This window comes from Pleurodeles waltl, chromosome 1_2, assembly GCF_031143425.1.
Source record: "Pleurodeles waltl isolate 20211129_DDA chromosome 1_2, aPleWal1.hap1.20221129, whole genome shotgun sequence".
NCBI classification, from domain to species: domain Eukaryota; kingdom Metazoa; phylum Chordata; class Amphibia; order Caudata; family Salamandridae; genus Pleurodeles; species Pleurodeles waltl.
In genome coordinates this window covers 541,636,335-541,657,550 of record NC_090437.1, presented here as the reverse complement: position 1 = coordinate 541,657,550, position 21,216 = coordinate 541,636,335, and positions in this window count along the sequence as shown.

Below are 21,216 nucleotides of genomic sequence, written 5' to 3'. Positions count from 1 at the left end.
CGTGAATTATTAGATTTACGCCAAGGAAATCAAGACCTAGTGTCGTATTTAGCCAACATTAATCGTCTGGTTGCCGAGACATCCTAGCCTGAAGAAAAACAAGCGGTCTTGTTTTACAAGGAACTTAAAGAGGAATTAAAAGATATCTTAGCGCAAATCGATCCACAACCTACAGACTGTCAAGAATTCATAAATCTTGTCTTGAGACTAGATCATCATTTAGCAGAACGTAAAGGAACGCGCAAAAAGATTGAAAAATATTCAAGGCGCGTTCATGATAACAGAGACTCAAGAACTCCGAAAGAAAGAACGCCGGAACCAATGGAAATTGGAACCATCAGAAGACCTTTGACCAAAGATGAAAAGGACCTACGCAGAAAAAATGGACAATGTCTTTATTGTGGGCGAAAAGGTCATTTTGCCAAAGATTGTCCAATCAAACCAAAGAACAAGCAAGGTCCAGTTCAGAAGGTCGCAGTCAATGCACCAGTCGAGTTGGAAAACTAAAACACCCGAGATGCAGAGAAGGGTTGCTCTTGGGTGTCACTGTAGACCCTTCACAATCTAGACATCTTAAACTGGAAATAAGAGTTCAGGTCAAGAAAAAGATCTATTTAAAAAAAGCTCTAGTCGATTCTGGGGCTACTGGGAATTTTGTTGATGTCCAATTGGTTCGTGCATCTGGGATCCCATGTATTGAAAAGAAGTCCCCAGAAATCATTCAGGCAGTCGATGGAAAACTCTTGATTGGAGGTCCAGTAACTCTTCAGACTATCCCCTTGTCGATGATTTGTGAAGATAAGATTCAAAGAAAGAAACATAAAGAGAAAATCATCCTTGACGTGATCCATGCTCCCCAATATGGGATTATCCTCGGCTTGCCATGGTTAACTCATCACAATCCGGGGATCAATTGGGCAGAACGAAAAATCGTGTTCTCATCTGCGCTATGTAAGGAACAATGTCTCCAAAAGATTCAAGTACCAAAAATTTGCAACTCTTACATAGCTACTGCTGTGGAGAAAGAAATTCAGCTGCCCAAACAGTATTCATCTTACAAAGATGTATTTGATGAGAAAGGAGCAGAGACTCTACCTCCTCATAGATCTTATGACTGTCAAATTGATCTAGCCCCAGGTGCAATACTTCCCAACTGTCGTGTATATGCCCTGTCAGAACATGAAAATCACCATTTATGAAGATACCTAGATCAATTTTTGGAGAATGGCTTCATTCGCCCCTCTAAGTCTCCTGCAGCTTCGCCTTTGTTTTTTGTTCCAAAAGCTAATGGAGAACTTCGATCTTGCATCGACTATAGGGGATTGAACAAAGTCACCATCAAGAATAAATATCCTTTGCCCCTAATTCCAGTCTTATTGGAACAAGTAAAGAAAGCAAAAATCTACACGAAGCTTGATCTTCGAGGTGCTTATCATTTGGTCAGAATGAGAGAGGGTGACGAATGGAAAACAGCGTTCAAGACAAGATATGGCCTTCTTGAATACACCGTCATGCCTTTTGGTCTGTGTAATGCTCCAACAGCATTTAAATTTTTCTTGAATGACGTTCTTAGAGAGTACCTCAACATATTTGCCATAGTCTACATCAATGACATTTTGATCTACTCAGACAATGAAAACGAACATGTCCAACATGTCAAGAAAATTCTTGCAGCCCTTCGAAAGCACCATTTATATTGCAAACTAACCAAGTGTGAGTTTCATGTTACCACAGTTGAGTTTTTAGGGGTTATTCTTACCCCTCAAGGTATGGTGATGGCAGAAAAGAAAGTAAAAGCCGTATCTGATTGGCCCACCCCAAAGACTGTTTGTGATGTACAATGTTTCCTGGGGTTTGCAAATTTTTACCGGAGGTTCATAAATCATTTCTCCCAGACAGTGGCTCCAATCACTAAGCTACTAAGAAAGAAAGAAAAGTTTGTATGGTCCCCAGAAGCTGATCAAGCCTTCTCAACTTTGAAGGAAGCTTTCTCCACTGCCCCAGTCTCGACTCATCCTGATGCAAATCAACCTTTCATAGTGGAAGCTGATGCTTCAGATGTAGCAATAGGAGCCGTCTTATCACAACGAAATAAAGACACTGGTCAACTTCATCCTGTAGCTTATTTGTCTCGGAAGTTGAACGAAGCCGAACAGAACTATGTAATTGCTGAAAAAGAGCTTCTGGCGATTCGTGATGCCTTTAAAGAATGGAGACATCATTTGTTGGGTGCCAAATACACTGTTACAGTATATACTGATCATCGTAATCTTCAATTCATGAGTTCCGCCAGACTTTTGACCCCTCGGAAATTACGCTGGATGCTTTTTTTGCCAAATTTGATTTTGTAGTAACCTTCCGGCCTGGTAAAGATAATCGCAAGGCTGACACCTTGTCCCGTCAAGAGTCTATCACGTTGCCTGCATTTCAAGCCTCCAGAGCTATCATTGCTCCTGACAAGGTTCTATGTATCATAAAAACTGAAGATTTCTTTGAAGAAATTCGCAACTCTTTCACTGTTGAAAAATGGCAAACATGGGCCAAGCAGATCCCAAAAGGTCAATCAAGCAAGATTTACCCTTTCATGACGCTCGTTTGTTCGTACCCACTACGAAACTTCGCAAGATAGTGTTTCATTGGTTGCATGTTATACCTACGGCAGGTCACCCAGGTACTCCTAAAACTCTTGAACTGATCCAATGCTATTTTTGGTGGCCTACCCTAACAAAAGATGTAAAAGCAATGGTAAACAACTGTGAAGTTTGTGCTTGCATTAAAACAAGTCATTCAAAACCAAAAGGGTTGTTACATTCACTTCCAACCCCAAGTCGCCCATGGGAGCACTTTTCTTTAGACTTTATTACCGGTCTGCCAGTGGTTCTACAGCATTCAGTAATTCTGGGGGTAGTAGATAGTCTCACGAAATATGGACATTTCATTGCCTGTAAAAAATTGCCCACTTCTAGTGAATTGGCAACTATTTTACTGAACAGAGTGGTTCGTTATCATGGACTGCCAAAGGTTATCCTCTCCGATCGGGGGTCACAATTTTCCTCCAATTTCTGGAAGACATGGTGTAAAACACTCCAAGTGACATCTACGCTATCTACTAGTCACCATCCTCAAACAGATGGTCAAACGGAGAGACTAAATCAGACTTTGAAACAATACCTATGTGCCTACGCCGAAAAGGCACTTCATTCTTGGACATTTATGCTCTGGTTAGCTGAGTTAGCTTACAATATCTCATTCCACACTTCTATTGGCGTTACACCCTTTTTTGGTTTATTTGGCTATCATCCTGACACCTTGCCCATCACAATTCCTCAAGAAAGTTCTCTTAGCCCAGCTGTGTCAGAAACCATTCAGCATTTACATCAAACCCAGAAACTGATTCAACAGCATTTAGAAAAAGCCAAACAAAAATATAAAAGGCATTATGACAAGAAACATTGTAAGGGACCGCAATATCAACCAGGTGACAAAGTGTGGCTTTCCACAAAACATATAGATTTTAAGAAGAAGCACATGTTTAACCCTAAATTCATAGGTCCTTATACTGTCCTTCAGCAAATCAATCCGGTGACCTATAAACCACAATTGCCCAGATCCTTACGGATTCATCCAGTGTTCCATACTTCCCTCTTGAAAAAGGCAGTCCAAAAGGTCCACCCTCATCCAGCTCCTGTTCTAGTACAAGGGGAAGAAGAATACGAAGTCAAGAAAGTGTTGGATTCTAAACTGAGAGGGCGTGATCTATGGTACTTAATCTCATGGAAAGGTTATGGTCCTGAAAGTAACTCATGGGTTTCCGCATCTGATGTTCATGCTCCAGTACTTGTGAGACGCTTTAATTGTCTTAATCCAAGCAAACCAGGCCCTAGAGTGCGTCTGGGAGAGGGGAGTACTATCAACACCAGAGAAGTACACGCTCTATTGGCAACAAAAATGCAAAAACCCAGCACTCTCAAAACAAAGTAATTTATGCATTGTGCTGATATGTTGTGGTTTAACCTTTTGCATTGCAGAGTTCAATCCTGAAAACTTATTTTTAATATGCTTACAAATACTGTTCCTTTGCAATGTATTGCTGCAGGTTTTCAGTGTGTTAGGGTGTGGCCCCTTTCCAGGGCCTTCCAGAGACTTTCCCTGCAACATGCCTGGGCGTGGTTCTGGGCTGGGCCAAGACTCTATAAAAGAGAGCCAGCCCAACTCCCAGTGCTCACTATTCAGAGGTCCCGGTGCAGAGCAGCAGCTTCTTCCTGAGCTCCTGTCCCGGCGGCCTATTTGGATCTTCCAGTCTTCTGCCCTAATTCTTCATTGGTGATCATTGTTCCAGGCGGTAAGACGGTGGTTGGACTGTCCCGACACCTTTATTGAGAATTTTCATATTCTTAGTTTAAATTCTTAAATGAGTAACAGATTACTTGCACACTACCATTTCTTGACATTTATATGGTAGTTTACAAATAGGCAAGACGCGCAATTTACTTCATAAAGGTTTGACTATGTTATTACTTGCGCGCTACCATTTCTTGACATTTATATGGTAGTTTACAAATAGGCAAGACGGGCGATTCGTTTTATGGTGTTTAAACATTGTTGTCCATTGCACCCTACTATTTCTTGACATTTACATGATGTTTTACGAATTGGCAAGACGCACAACTCGTTTCATGAGCATTTAACTTTGTTGTTCATTGCGCGCTACCATTTCTTGACATTTACATGGTGGCTTAAGAATCGGCAAAAGAAGCGCAATTCGTTTCATTGTACTTTGATCTTGTTATTTATTGTGAGCTGTTATTCCTTGACATTTGCATCGTGTTTTACGAATCGGCAAGACGCGCGATTCGATTAATGATGATTTGACTTTGATATTCATTGCGTGCTACCATTTCTTGGTATTTTACACGGTAACACTCGAATTGGCAAGACGCACAATTCTCTCCTCGAGTTTAATCCATGTTGTTTATTGTATGCCACTATTCTAAGATATCTATTATGTATTATTCGAGTTGACAAGTTATGTTATTTGTTTCCTGAATCCATATTGTGTTATTCATGGTGCACAATCCTTTTATGGTGTTTACTATATATATATATCTGCAATATGCGCAATTTGTGTTGAAACATTTTAAGAGCACACAGAAGGCCAAATTTTCTAGATGCAATATTGTATGGTCCTAGTATACATTCTCAAAACAGGATTTATATGACTGTTTTAAAATTTTGTCAGAATGTTTTTTTCTGATTCTCATGTAAAGGAAAGTACTTGAATAAGAAAGTTTTCATTTAATTAATCTTGATTCCCCTACAGGTATCCGGCCATCTTGAAACTTAATCATTTTAAACTTAACTCTTAGATTGTTCATGTTTTCAGAGTGACTAGGCTTAGAACCATAGTCTAGTATTGATTTCAGGAGATATAATTTTCATATTGTGTGTTCTAACCTTTTTCTTACTACAGGTCTCCTTCCCAGCTGTTCCCTTCCTAATCCCCTCTTCACCTCTTGAACTCTCTCAGTCTCTGTGAATTATCTATCAGAGTCTTGGAGCTGTTCAGTGGTGGACGTGTTGGGAACGTGCACAGACCCCGAGGATCTGGTGACTCTGACAGTAGCCTAGCTCCCTTGACTCCTGACACTCGAGCAAGCAAGACCTCCACTGCGTAAGCTGCTGTGTTCTGTATCTGGCAGCCACAATGGCATGTCCTGGAGGAGATAGGGCCCCAGCCTTCACCTCAGAGAAACTGGAGAAACTGGTTGAAGGGGTCCTACCCCTGTATGGACAGTTGTATGGGGCTCCAGATAAACAGGTCAGTACAATGTGGTATCCTTTTCCGCTCGGGTGGTGTTTGACGGCAAAAGTGCCTGAATAGAAACATTGCATGATTGACTGCTGGGATTGTGTTGTATGTAAGATAATGGCATATTGTGGACTCTGTATGAGCATGTGCTGTGGATTCTGTGTAGGCCATTGCTGTAGGTGTACTGTAAATCTACATGAATATCTTCTTTTGTCTGTGTCTCTCATGCAGGATGTTATGGAGAGCCATCGCCAAGCAAGTGCGGAACCTGGTGGTCCATAGCCGGCAGGGCACCCACTGCAGAAAGCGGTGGGAGGACCTGAAATGCTGGGCCCAGAAGATCGCAGAGGCCCAGCCGGGGATGTCCTCACCATGAGGGAGGGCTGCCTGTCGGACCCTGACCCCCTAATGGCCTACATGTTGGCGGTGGCGTACCCGGAGATTGATGGGCTCTTGAGAGCAGCACAGCAGCCACAAGGGGCTGAGTACAGACTGTATAATATCAGTTGTATGGGCTTCTATTGTGTCAGTTGGATTACGTGGGTACTAATGAGGTGTGTGTACATGAGTTAAGATCATAGTCCTGGCTATTACTGCCACTGCTTAGAAGTGGTGTGAGTTAGCTTTTGAACACAAGGCAAACAGTGATATGCTGGTGCTATACCTCCTTGTCCAGGTACGTTTAGATGCACTCCTATGTTGAGTGATTTCCAAACCTTATATCTCTATCCCTGAGTCTGCTTTAGGTACCCAATGCCATCTAGTTAGGGCTGATATTGAGTGATAAGTCCTGTAAGTAGGGAATATCTACTGTGAAATCATTAAATTTGCAATGGACTTCTGAACCAATCTGTCCAATATTTTGTGTGCAATGGACCTATTCAGGATATATGATAAACAATATCTCAAAAGTTTCAGTTTGGTAGGTATATGTGGGTAGTTGCTAGGTTGTACCATTGCAGAACGACTGATGACAGGTTGCAGCATGTCCAACCTAGTCATTTTGTTGGAATTAGGAGGTGACCGCTTGAAAATTGGTTTATGTCATCATGACCAATACTTGAGGATAATGTTTCATAGCCATTCCTCGCCACGCCAGGGAGGAGTAGATTACTTGTTGGTATGTGGACTAGGTGGGTAGGTATTGACTCTTTCCTCCATTTCTTTCTCTCCCACCCTGTCCTCTTCTACGCTTGTGTGCATCAGCATCAACAGGAAAAGAGAAGGGGCACCAGTGAGTGGGGAAGCTGCAGCCCATGAGCCCCAGGAAACAGAGTCCACTGACTCCAAAGGGACCAGTGGGATGGAGGGCAAAGGGAGCACCACAGGGGAGACTGGTATAGCAACATCATCTTTGGATTCCCCCTCTGATGGAAGCTCCCTGGCAGTGGTGGACCCATTGGGCCCATCCCAGCACCATCCTTGTCCGCCACCCCCTTACCAGCACCACCCTCCTCCTAGCTCCCCACCCAGTTGCCCATGCCCGCTCACCTAGGAGGTTGGTCGTCTCCTTCGCCGCAGGCATCTCTGCCCCTGCCCCCGTCAGCCCTGCTGACCTCAATGAGGAGGCTATTGATCTTCTGAGGTCCATCTCTGTGGGGCAGTCAACCATCATGAATGCTATCCAGGGACTGGCATACCAGATGCAAAACAGTAATGCCTACCTGGAAGGCATTCATAGTGCCTTGGGTGGCCTGCAGAGATCATTTTCAGGCTTTGGACTTCTCTTTGAAGTCATCTTACTTTCCCTCTCCAGCTACCTGTGCCCAATCCACCACACCCTCTCCCCTCACCCATCCAGAACACACATACAGATCAGCATTCACCCACAACAGACAAAGTGTGCAACGACAAACACACGATCCACATGACACACCACAAGCATGTACACAGTCAACACACACCTGTGACCATGACAACAGCCACTCTCTACACTGTCTCCCCTACCACCTCCTCCATCACAGTCACATCACCACTCACACCTGTCATCACTACACCAACACTCCCTGATCCTGCCACCAGTCCTGTCACCACAAGAGCAGACCGGCAGACATCCACCCTACACACCACATCCGCACTCACCACGACAAACATCACGACCACATGCAGCACATCCACTTTGCTTTCAGCCACCACCCCAACATTAACTCATGCATCTTGCATTACATCTCCCTGCATCTCTTCCCCCTCCTCCCAAAAAATAAAGACCCTAACCCACCCACCCAACATACACCCAGCACACACAAGCACACTTTGCACACACCTGCATCTAGCACACCAACACCTACAACCACTCCCTCTACCTCCACTCCTAAGCCTTTTACCCATGACTGCCACGTGTACCTAAAAACATTTTCCTTACCAGTTTTGACCTGTTCCCTGCTCTTGTTCCACCCTGTGATGCCCATAAGTGCCATGTCTCTCTGCCTCAACCCAGACTTTCCACCTCCCAGTCCTCCCATGTCCCTCCCCCTACAAAGAAAGCACCCCCTCTAAAGCCCAAGGTCCCTACTCCTACCCCAAAATCCAAACCCCCCCTCCCAATCAAAATCAAAACCTAACCCTCCCCTCTCCCAAACCTAAACCCAAGGACCCCCCCTTTCAGGCCCAAGCCCCCACTTCCGACCCCGCTCACCACTGAGGTGCCTGACTGTCCCACTGATGCCCCTGCAATGTGGAGGCCAATTTGCAGTCAGGAGTCAAGTTGGAGCATGTGACTTTTCCAATGTGCCTGGGGCACATCAGACATTTGGACTGGCCAGTAGGCCTCATCTCTATATAGTTTTTCATATTTTTAATAATTTTAATATTTCTGCCCACATAGCTGCGGATGTCAAGTTTGAGAAATTGTCCTGGATTTCCTTCAACATGTGTTATAGCTGTGTACTTTGATGTGTGTGTTGTATGTGTATGGGATGTTTCTATGTTGCTGCATGCGCAGGCTTGATGACCTGTGCCATATGCTTGTTGTGATGTGTTGTTATGGTTGTGTGTGGCATTGTTTGGTAGTGGTGTGTGCATCCATGTGTATAGTGATGGACGTGGTGTGTCACTTGAGGCCTTGTTTGTATGTCTGCACTATTAATATGATTGTGTGTTTTTGCTACTTATTGATGTCAGTATGTGTTGTCGGTGGAGGAGTTTAATGTGCCTTTCTGACTATGCGTTTGCATGTTTGTAATGTTGTTGTCATTGTGTGATTGTGGGGTTTTGTGCATGGCTGTGTTTGACAGTGGCAGTGATGTGCGTGTGCTATGTGAATGGCACGTGTCTGTTGGCCGTGGTATGTGTAGTTTGCATATGCGTTTGTGTGTGTGTGTCTGTAAATGTGTTTGTTAATACAGGCATCTGTGTGCATGTGTGTCGCCGTCACTGTCAGTGCCAGGTGTGTGTGGGTGTGTAATACTCCCCTTTCCTCCTTTGTGTGCTAGGTTCGGGTACTTACAATTGTTGTCTTCGTCGCCGTCTGTGGTGCTGGTGGTGTGTGGCGAGATTCAGCAGTGGGAAGTCTTCCAGTTCGGGTTCCATGGCGGCTGTGGACGCGTCTGTGTACCTGGAGGTGAGTGTCTCCTTTTATACTACCAGTTTCCTGGCGGTCGCACTGATCCGGAAATCCTGGTTGTCTGCTGATTCATAATATGGTGGTCGGTGTATTGGTCCCTGACAGACTGGAGGTGGCTACCGCTGCTGGCGGTGGTCCGACTGCACTGGTGGTACTGGTGGCAACTTGGCTGTGTTGCGGTTGGATCACCGCCGTGGACGTAATATGATGGTCTGCACTGCTGACCTGGCGGCGGTGCAACCACCACATCCACCGTGGCCTAAATCTGAAGGTAAACATTTGACCTAGACCTCACGCTTGCTGTAGCCGAGCAGGGCTCCATTGCGGTTGGCCTTAAACTTTGACTTTGCCTGGTCTAGGTGCGACCAGATGACCAGATTGGCATTTTTAGTTTCTATGTGCTAGAAAACATTAATTATTTAAGAATTTATATCTCTGGTTCCCTGTATCTGATTTTATTAATATTGGTGTCAAATTAAAGATAAAAATATATATTTCCTATCTTTATAAGTTTTGGATTTTTATACTGCTTTCTGTGTTTTATTTTTTTACTGTTATGTAATACTTGAATGCTTTACACACTTCGTCTCCTAAGTTAAGCCTTGTTGCTCATTGCCAAGCTACCAAGGGTTGAGGTGGGGGTAATTTATTGAGATCTAACGGAACTTAGTGGTGGTTAGTGGCCTATTGCTAAGGGTAGATATTTACTTGCCCTTACAAATAATCCACTTTACAACAAATATGAAAGTAAGTAATGCTATTCCCTTTCCATTGCAATAACTAGGGACAAACAGTCTAATGATGATACCAGCTCATCAATGGCTTGTGGATGAAGTGCAATCCTGGGTGAAAACTCATTTCACCTCCAACCTTCCAACTCTGTGCCTGCCACAGCTACAGATAGAGAGGAGATTTTTGGATCCCTAATGGATAACTTCTCAAATACCTATTTACGGTGAACCAATAGTCTCTCAACTGGACACTCCTCTGGATTGCAAGTCCCTAGGCACCAGCTGAAGTGCTAGTAAGTTTCTTTATGCAGTATTCACCTACAATGTCCTCTCAGCTTACCTCAGTTGCCTCCCTGTACCATCCTTCCACCCAGGTGTCGATCTGGTCTTCTCTCAATGTTCCCACAGAGAGGAAAGTTCAAGTGAGGAAGTATTTAACCCACAGACTCCAATGGCAAATACTATACTTTGGAAATTGTTACCAATTGGGTTCTGTGGAGGGTGCGATTCATCAAATAGGAAACCATGTCACCAACCTCAATGAAGGCATGAATGAATGAAGGTATTTACATAGCACAGAAGGTACACTAAAAAGGTTGCCCTGGCTCTAAGAGACAAGAAAAAACTACAATGACTCTCCACATACTGGCTGAAAATCCAAGGGTGTGGAAGTCATATTTTTTTGTTTTTCAAAAACAAACTTCTGCTTTGGAAATTTAAAAGTCAACAGCTGTCATACAAACAGCATCTCTCCACCAAACATTTAGTACATTAAAACGATCCACTGTGATGGTGGATCCCTTCAATATACAGAGATGACTGCTGTGTTGGCCACCATTTCTAAATTTGGCATCCTGTAGTCCATCAGGTTGGCAGAGAAAATGTCCTCTGCCACTCTGATACTCTGTACTCTACTCGCCAAACTCCAAATCAGGCCCCTACTATCTGAGGATCTTTTACCTGAAAGGGTCTTATGGCAGATAGAACATGGCACTCTCCTGCACTGGAAGCCAGTGAAGTGACCAAAGACGTCCTGCAAAAGTGCTATGGAGAAGATTGGTAAGCAAGACTCTGACAAAAGGCAATATTGCAGGGAGACCAAGATACTGAGTTGCAGCATCTCAGGCTAGAGAGTATCCCTAATGGAACTACTGTTTTTGATGTTATACGGGGAGAAACAGAAGTCATTTACCTTATAGACATTGGTAACAATAAAGCAGTAAGAGGTGACTTTATTGATTTATGAACTGATGGAGAAGCTGCAGTCAAATGTAAAGCCCATACTTTTAGCTGAAGTAACAGGTATGGGAGGGTGACCAAGGTCCAACATCCACCAGCTGGAGGAACTGATAGGTGGCTAATCTAAAAATTATTACCTCAGTCTTATCTCCACTTCACTTAAGAAAGTTAGCTGAAATCTAAGATGCAACTTTAGACATATATAGTCTAAAGTTGTTTGTTGTTGTTTGATTGTCTTCCTTGAAGGGTATAATAATTAGACCTAGGTGAAATTTTAAATATGCCAGTGTAATTGGTGTAGTTGACTAAATTTTGTGTAATGAGATTTATACATATTTAAAAAGATGACACCATTACCCCAGGTCGCATAAGAGCACTCCCATTTGAGTAGAAATCATAACACCAGATGCAGGGGAACAACAAGATTGGCATGGACATGAGCAGCATTTTCCTAAACTGGGCTGCATCTTCCTAACATGAGCAGCGGTTCCTTCACTGCAGGCAGTCAACAAACACCTCAGGTAGATTTTTTTTTACCCTAGCAAACTGTTTGGGTGATTTGTTGGTGCAAAATGACAAAAACGAATGAGTGACAGACTTTTGAATGCAAGTAACTAGGAAATCTATTCAAAATTACATTTTCTAGATAACATGGACCATTCAGATAATTTCTTGAGCACCAAACACATATTTCTTTTTATGTACAGGAAGCAGGGGATGTAACAGAGAGTGCTGGAGCCCCTATAGTACAGAGGGCCCCAGGCTTACCCAAATAGAGGGGGCCTCCTAAGCCCCTACTGATGTGAGTATGAGGCTTTCCTCATGTTTTGTTATGCCACTGACAGGAAGACAGTGCTATAGAGACAGGAAGGCTATTGCAGATGCAGTAGCAACTTTCTCTTCATAATTCAAAGACTCCTTTCAATGCTTTGTCTAGTCCTTGGTCATTTTGGATTTTGGAGGTAAACCATCACTCTTGTTTTGTCTACAATCTCTGCTACATCCTTACCTTTGGAATTTTAGCTTTTGGGGAAAAATCACAGTCAAAGCATTACTTTACAGAAAGATGTGTTGTTAGAAGCAGAGGCAACACCATTATTTTTGTTCCTTTATTAGGTGTTTGGTCCCTTTTGTTGTTTGATGTTAGAGAGCCTCGGTACAGAGGAGGAGTAGGGCTCCTGTGCAACTAAACTGCTGCACATTTTGGAGATGGTGAAGGCTTGTTGTTTTAATACAGTTTCTCGATTTCTTTTATTTGAAATTGTATACAGACATTTTCACAATCTTACTGAGATATTGTTGTTTTACTATTTGGGGTCTGCGCTGCCCTATTTTCACAGCTGCTGTTTTCAATCAATCAATCAATCAATCAAAAGAATTTATAAAGCGCGCTACTCACCCATGAGGGTCTCAAGGCGCTTGAGAGAAGGGGGGTGGGGGGCAGGGTTACTGTTCGAACAGCCAGGTCTTGAGGCTCTTTCTAAAGAGCAGGAGGTATTTGGTTTTGTGGAGGTTTGTGGGTAGGGAGTTCCAGATTTTGGGGGTGAGGTAGGAGAATGCCCTGCCTCCAGTGGTGGTTCATTGGATGCAGGGAACTGTGGCTAGTGCGAGGTCGGCTGAGCGGAGGTTGCGGGTGGGAGTGTGAAAGTTCACTCTTTCATTGAGGTAGGTTGGGCCGGTGTTGTGGAGGGATTTGTGTGCGTGGATGAGGATCTTGAAAGTGATTCGCTTGTCTATGGGGAGCCAGTGAAGGGTTTTGAGGAGTGGGGAGATATGTTCGTGGTGGGGGAGGTCCAGAACGAGGCGTGCGAGCGTGTTTTGGATTCTCTGGAGTTTGTGTCTGAGTTTAAGTGTGGTGCCGGCGTAGAGGGCGTTGCCGTAGTCTAGCCTGCTGCTGATGAGTGCAAGGGTGACTGTCTTCCTGGTCTCGGAGGGGATCCATCTGAAGGAGTTTTTCAGTATGCGGAGTGTGTGGAAGCAGGAGGAGGTGACTGTATTGACTTGCTGAGTCATGGAGAGGGAGGGGTCCAGGATGATGCTGAGGTTGCGTGCGTGGTTTGCGGGGGTGGGTGCGGGCCCTAGGGTGGTGGGCCACAAGGAGTCGTCCCATATGGTTTTGTTGGGGCCGAAGATGATAATTTCGGTTTTGTCGGAGTTGAGCTTGAGGTGGTTTGACGTCATCCAGTTGGTGGGGTGGAGGAGAGCGGCATGTAGGCTAGTTTTGGCGGTGGTGGGGTTGTGGGTGAGGGAGAGGATGAGTTGGGTGTCGTCTGCGTAGGAGAGGATGGTGATTACGTGTGGTCGGAGAGTGTTGGCAAGGGGGATCATGTAAATGTTGAAGAGTGTGGGGCTGAGGGAGGACCCTTTAGGGACTCCGCAGATGATTTTGGTGGCGGTGGCGTGGAAGGGTGGGAGGCAGACTTTTTGTGTCCGGTCGGTGAGGAAGGAGGTGAGCCAATCTAAGGCCTTGTGGCGAATTCCTATGTTGTGGAGACGTGTGCCGAGTGTGTGGTGACAGACAGTGTCAAAGGCTGCAGAGAGGTCTAGGAGGATGAGTGCGATGGTCTCGCCTTTGTCGACTCTGGTTTTGATGTCATCAGTGCATGTGATGAGGGCGGTTTCCATGCTGTGGTTCTTGCGGAATCCGGATTGTGAGGGGTCGAGAGTGTTGTTTTCCTCGAGGAAGTGGGATAGGCGGGCGTTGACTAGTTTCTCTGCGACTTTGGTGGGGAAAGGGAGGAGGGAGATGGGGCGGTAGTTGGAGAGGACTTCCGGGTCGGGCTTTCACATTTTCACTGCTGCTGTGCTGTGTCTGATAACCATTTTAAGGATTGTGGATGGCATAATTTTAAATGCAGATAGGTTATTTTTTTGTCTGTGTGTGCCTGTTGGTGATGTGAATCAAGACAGCTTCTAAAGTCCAGGCCCATGTAGAAAGACACGCTCATTTGTCCCCAATTCTTCCCCATGTACTTGCTCATCGTTTTTTGAGTTTACTCATGTGTGATATGGTTGATATGTTGTTTTACTTTTTTCTGCAGCTTTTAAAAGTATTTTGGTGCAGTAATTGATGCTGCCTTGGATCGTTTGTGGTAGGGGATTTTAAAAACGTATTTATTTTATTTTCAGACATTGCACAATTTTTGGTGGTGGGAAAAAGGTAGTTATGTGCTTAGACACATGTTTGGGATTTTGGAGGAGGAGAAGGTGTTCATGGAATTATAGGACAACATGGTCTTTTGTTCTCCATAACTCCTTCCTTGCTATTTTGTGAAGCTAGTGTGCATGTATGATATTCTATACTTTGTTCTCCATGGTGTAGGAGTCTGACCTGGCTTATAGTGGGTACCTGTTGGTACTTACACCTTGTGCCAGGTCCAGTTATCCCTTATCAGTAGATTAGAAGTGCTCTAGCAGCTTAGGCTGATAGAGGTAGTTATAGCAGAGCAGCTTAGGCTGAACTAGGAGACATGCAAAGCTCCTACTATACCACTTATATCATATAGCATTATATCACAAGAAAGACAATACTCAGAGTTACCAAAAATAAAGGTACTTTATTTTAGTGACAATGTGCCAAAAATATCTCAGAGGATACACTCCCTTAGGAGGTAAGTAAAATACACAAAATATACACACAAACCAAAATTAGGTAAGTAAACAGTTAGAAAAGTAGTGCAAACACTGTAGAATACAATAGGATACAATAGGCCTAGGGGCAACACAAACCATATACTAAGAAAGTGGAATGCGAACCACTTAGGGACCCCATGCCTAGTGTAGTGTGCAGGGGGTCGCTGGGAGTGTAAGAAAACACTAAGGGTGTCCAAGATACCCCACACCAAGACCCTGAAAAGTAGGAGTAAAGTTACCCTACTTCCCCAGAAACACACTAAAGTCGTGATTGGAGATTCTGCAAAGACAACAACTGACTGCGAAGCACTGAAGATGGATTCCTGGACCTGAGGACATGCAAAGGAAGAGGACCAAGTCCAAGAGTCGCGAAAGTGTCCAGGGAGGGCAGGAGCCCACTAAACCCCGGATGAAGGTGCAAAATGGCTGCCTCTGGGTGGAAGAAGCTGAAGATTCTGCAACAATTGAAGATGCCAGGAACTTCTCCTTTGCACAGAAGATGTCCCATGGCGTGCTGGAGGATGCAGAGTTGGTTCCACGCAGAAAGACTGCAAAGAAGCCTTGCTTGCTGCAAAGGTCGTAGTTGAAGAAAATGGGTGCTGCCCGGGCCCAGGAAGGACCAGGAGGTCGCCACAGAGAGCCTATGCAGAAGCAGGCAGCACCCACAGAAGCACTTGAACAGGGGTTCAAGAAATCTGAGCACAGAGGTCGTCTCAACACTACAAAGGAGGGTCCCACGAAGCCGGTGGTTTTGAGCAATGCAGGACGGAGTGCTGGGGACCTGGGCTGTGCTCTGCATGAAGGATTCCTTGCAAAAGTGCACAGAAGCCCTAGCAGCCGCAGATCACGCAGTACACAGGATTACTGTCTGGTGTGGGGAGGCAAGGACTCACCTCCACCAAATTTGGACAGATGGACCACTGGACTGTCGGTGTCACTTGGATCCAGCTCCTGTGTTCCAGGGACCACGCTCGTCAAATGAGAGGGGACCCAGAGGCCCAGTGATGCAGAAGTTTGGTGCCTGCGTTAGCAGCGAGAAGATTCCGTCGACCCACAGGAGATTTCTTCTTGGCTTCCAGTGCTGGGTGAAGGCAGACATCCCTCAGAGCATGCACCACCAGGAAACAGTCGAGAAAGCTGGCAGGATTAGGCGCTGCAATGTTGCTGGTATTCGTCTTGCTACTTTGTTGTGATTTTGCAGGCGTCCTGGAGCAGTCAGCGGTCGATCCTTGGCAGAAATCAAAGAGGGAGATGCAGAGGAACTCTGGTGAGCTCTTGCATTCGTTATCTGAAGAGAAGCCCACAGGAAAGACCTTAAATAGCCTTCAGAGGAGGATTGGCCACCTAACCATGTAAGCACCTATCAGGAGGGTCTCTGACGCCACCTGCTGGCACTGGCCACTCAGAGTCCTCCATTGTGCCCTCACACCTCTGCATTCAAGATGGCAAAGGTCTGGGACACACTGGAGGAGCTCTGGGCACCACCCCTGGGGTGGTGATGGACAGGGGAATGGTCACTCCCCTTTCATTTGTCCAGTTTCGCGCCAGAGTAGGGGCTTGGGGATCCCTGAACCGGTGTAGACTGGCTTATGCAAGTAGGGCACCACCTGTGCCCTTCAAAGCATTTCCAGAGGCTGGGCGAGGCTACTCCTCCCTGCCCTTAACACCTATTTCCAAAGGTATAGGGTGTAACACCCTCTCTCTGAGGAAATCCTTTGTTCTGCCTTCCTGGGACTGGCCTGCCCAGACCCCAGGAGGGCAGAAGCCTGTCTGTGGGTTGGCAGCAGCGGTAGCTGCAGTAAAAACCCCAGAGAGCTAGTTTGGCAGTACCCGGGGTCCATGCTGGAGCCCCGGGAATGCATGGGATTTACACCCCAATATCATATATGGCATGGGGGGACAATTCCATGATCTTAGACATTTACATGGCCATGTTCAGAGTTACCATTGTGAAGCTACATATAGGTTTTGACCTATATGTAGTGCACATGTGTAATGGTGTCGTTCATTGCACTCACAATGTCCGTGAAAATTGCCCTGAACAATGTGGGGGCACCTTGGCTAGTGCCTTTGCACCTTACCTTCACTAAGTGAGGGTTAGACATATAGGTGACTTATAAGTTGTGTAAAATGGCTGTTAAATAACGTGGACGTTATTTCACTCAGGCTGCAGTGGCAGTCCTGTGTAAGAATTGTCTGAGCTCCCTATGAGTGGCAAAAGAAATGCTGCAGCCCAATGGGATCTCCTAGAACCCCAATACCCTGGGTACCTGGGTACCATATACTAGGTAATTATAAGGGTATTCCAGTGTGCCAATCAAAATTGGTGAAAATGGTCACTAGCCTGCAGTGACAATTTCAAAAGCAGATAGAGCATAAACACTGAGGTTCTGGTTAGCAGAGCCTCAGCGACACCGTTAGGCACCACACAGGGAACATATATAGGCCACAAACTATGAGCACTGGGGTCCTGGCTAGCAGGATCCCAGTGACACAGGCAAAAACAAACTGACACACAAGTAAAAATGGGGGTAACATGCCAGACAAGATGGTACTTTCCTACACATGGCCGCTTCTTTTCTGGCCCTGCAACAGTGATCATTGGGGGGGAGGGGCGAGAGAGAGAGAGAGAGAAAGAGAGAGTGAGAGAGAGAGAATGTGTGTGTGTGTGTTGACCATTTTGTTTTTGTTCTCTACGCTTCCTTCTTTGTTGATCATGTGGCTACCACTCTTTTATGTAGCTGGTTAGTGTGTATGTTTGGTGGACATTTTACTTTAGTTTTCTATACTAACGTCTTTAGTGGCCATGTGGCATATGAGTGATTTCCTTCACGTTGTGCAGTCAGTGTGTATATCAATCGTTTTATTTCTATTTTTATTTTATTTTTAAAACAATTTTCCAGAAACATTGGTAAAAAAGGCCCATGACACTTTTGTTCAATTGCTAATTTTTTCCCAACAGAGTTATTTGTGTTTATGGCTCATTGAAGCTCAGTGCTGTTGCTTTTTTATTAATTAATTCAAATTTTCTTTGCCCTCCCTGTTCTCCATAGAGTCCCCATGGTCCCTTGGTGGGCACAAGCAAAAATGGTATGAACGCATTTGATTTTTGCTGCCCATATGATCCCTATGGGCCTTAGATAGCTGCCAGCAATAATATTATTGTTTTGACTTCTGCCTGACTTCCATACAGTCCCATTAGCCCTGGAGGGGCCCAGCGATTATTTAATTAACTTATTTCATTTTTTATGACCTCCCTTTGCCTTCCCAGGGGTCTAATGGGCTGTTGAGGGACACCAGCAACTGTGTATTTAATTTATTTGTTTTTGTCCCAGTCTCCACCTCATACAAGGGTTCCCATGGGTCCTGGAGGCGTGCCAGCAATAAAGTTGCTCGTTTATTTGGTTGTGCCTTCGCCCACCTCCCAAAGAGTCTCCATTGGCCGAGGGGAGCACTAGCAATTATTGTAAGCAGTTGTTCACTTTTTGTTTCCACTGTCTACCATTGGTGCTTTCTGAGCCATTGGCGGGCACCTAGTTAGCTTTTCCTGGGTAATGTCTAGAACAAATAGTCAGTTTATGCATGGATACACAACTGTTAAGCATTGATGACTTGTGTTACATTTAGCCAGACTGCTCAAGTATCACTGACTTCCTGTTTCTTAATTTTTGCTTGCAGATTTACAAGACATCACTGCAATACTGAGATGAATTGAAGTCTGGATATGAGCTTAGAGTGATTTTAGAGTCCTAAGGTAAGTGTTTCTGCTTGGGCTACATACTAAACCAAACCTTTTGCCATCACTGCCATCAAGCCCGCCCTCATTTATCTGGAAACACAATGTACATTCCCCTCTGGACAGGAAGAGACTGGGAGTAGGAAGATAATCAAACCCAAGTCATGGCTCTCAGTGCCATCATGAATAAAGTTATGTAGAGCAGTGAGTGTAAACTAGAATTGCCTGAGCAGCTGACTGAATCTTTGCTTGATGGTCAATAAAAAGAACCACATGCAGCAACACCTGACCTTCCTGAAGTAGGAACACAGCATGAAGTTGACTTTGTTGCAAAAGAGGGTGCTGTTGTAACTGTTCTTTCACTTAACACATCTGTGTTGTGATCTCCAGCAAGGAAAAGAATAAGCAATCCCCCACCTTCTCTCAGCCCCTCTTCTAATGATCTGGATATGGACCAAGTGAGACCTACCACAAATGAGGAGGGAAATTGAAAGCTACTAATGCTCTTTGAAAAGAGGACATTAATGATGATGAGGAGCCTGAGACTATTAGTGTGGAAAGTCGCACAGAGGAGGTGCAGCTCACCTTTATTCATCCTGCTCTTGGTCATGCAGTTTCACCGAAACTTGCATCTTCCATTTTTCAAGACCCCAAAAACCTGCAGCAAACTCCTCCCCTACTGCGTTCACAGCTCATCCTACAGGAAGGGCAACACAAACACCTAGCTCTACTGTAGTAGTTTCTTCAGGCTTTGGCATCATAGGAAAGCTCTCCTTCCCACTCAAGCCAAATGAGGAGCATCTTACAAAGCGCTCAAAACAAACATTTGTTGTGGTAAGCCAGGTGGATATTATGGTACTGCAGGACAACTAACCCATCTAATAAATCAACATGCAATCAAGTGAGCAGAACACATTAAAATCACAGATGCTAGTGGTGAAAGAGATATTGTTCAACTGATAGAAACAGGTGCTGGTGATGAGGAAGATGATGTAAGAGTCATACAAAGCAGCCCCTCGACTGTGTCAAGTCATCAATTGCAAAATCCTCAGAAAAAACATAACACACAGAGGAATTTAGCCACTCAAAAGCACCTTATAAGCCAACATTCTCCCCGTATGCCACTAATACCTGAGGTATCACAAATAAGACAGTCAGTCATAAAGGCTCTATCCACTACACTATTCACTGTACCACTGAAAACATGAGAACTTAATTTTTATAATGGGAAGCTGGCAAAGATGTTAGTGCTTGACCTCCTCCCTGTTTCTCTAATGAAAGTACAAGAATTGCTTGAATAAGTGCAGACTTTCTGCTCAAAATTAAGGCCATCATTACAATGGTTGCCGCCCACCGAGTTGTAACTGCTGTGCACCCACCAATGAGGCCGCAATCCTGCGGTGCCCATTATGACAGCCAGCTGGGCCGGCAGGTGGAAACAGAGTTTCCGCCCGCCGGCCCAGCGGGGATGTTGGCCGCAACATGGGAGCCGGCTCCAAATGGAGCCGGCGGTATTGCGGCCGTGCAACGGGTGCACTTGCACCGGTCGCGCTTTTCACTGTCTGCTGTGCAGACAGTGAAAACCTGTGTGGGGCCCCCACCTACCATGGAAAGTCTGGGGGAAGCAGCGCTGCCCTGGCAGATTACAACCGCCGGAACCAACATGGCGGAAAACCACCGGGACCAACGTGGCGGAAAACCGCCGGGACCAATGTGGCAGAAAACCGCCGGGACCAACGTGGCAGAAAACCGCCGGTCCCGGTGGTGCAACCACGGCGCTTCCACCACGGTCGTAATCAACGAGTTTGCACTGCCAGCCTGTTGACGGTGCAACCTCCAAAACAGCCCTGGCCATCTTTGACCGCCAAGGTTGTAATGAGGGCCTAAATGTTTGAAGCTGCAACTATTTTAATTTTGTTATTGTGCCATTGCTGCACCATCAAATAAGTGGTGACACTATGAAAGAGGGCACTGTTCAGTATATCCACCTCAGTCATGATGGACATGTGTACCAATTGTTAAGCAACAGATTAAGGGGGTCATTCCGACCCCGGTGGGCGGCGGAAGCCGCCCGCCTGGCGGGAACCGCCAAAACACCGTACCGCGGTCAAACGAATGGAGCTGGCGGAGTTGAAGGGGTGCGACGGTTGCAGTGGCACCCGTCGCGATTTTCAGTTTCTGCACAGCAGACACTGAAAATCTTTATGGGGCCCTGTTAGGGGGCCCCTGCACTGCCCATGCCAGTGGCATGGGCAGTGCAGGGGCCCCCAGGGACCCCACGACACCGTTCCCGTCATCCTGTTCCTGGCGGTAAGAACCGCCAGGAACAGGATGGCGGGAAGGGGGTCGGAATCCCCATGGCGCTGGACCAGGGGAAAACCGGCGGGAAACCGCCAGTTCCCCTTTTTTGACCACGGCTTTACCGCCGTGGTCAGAATGGCCCAGGAAGCACCGCCAGCCTGTTGGCGGTGCTTCCGCGGTCGTTGGCCCTGGCGGTCGGTGACCG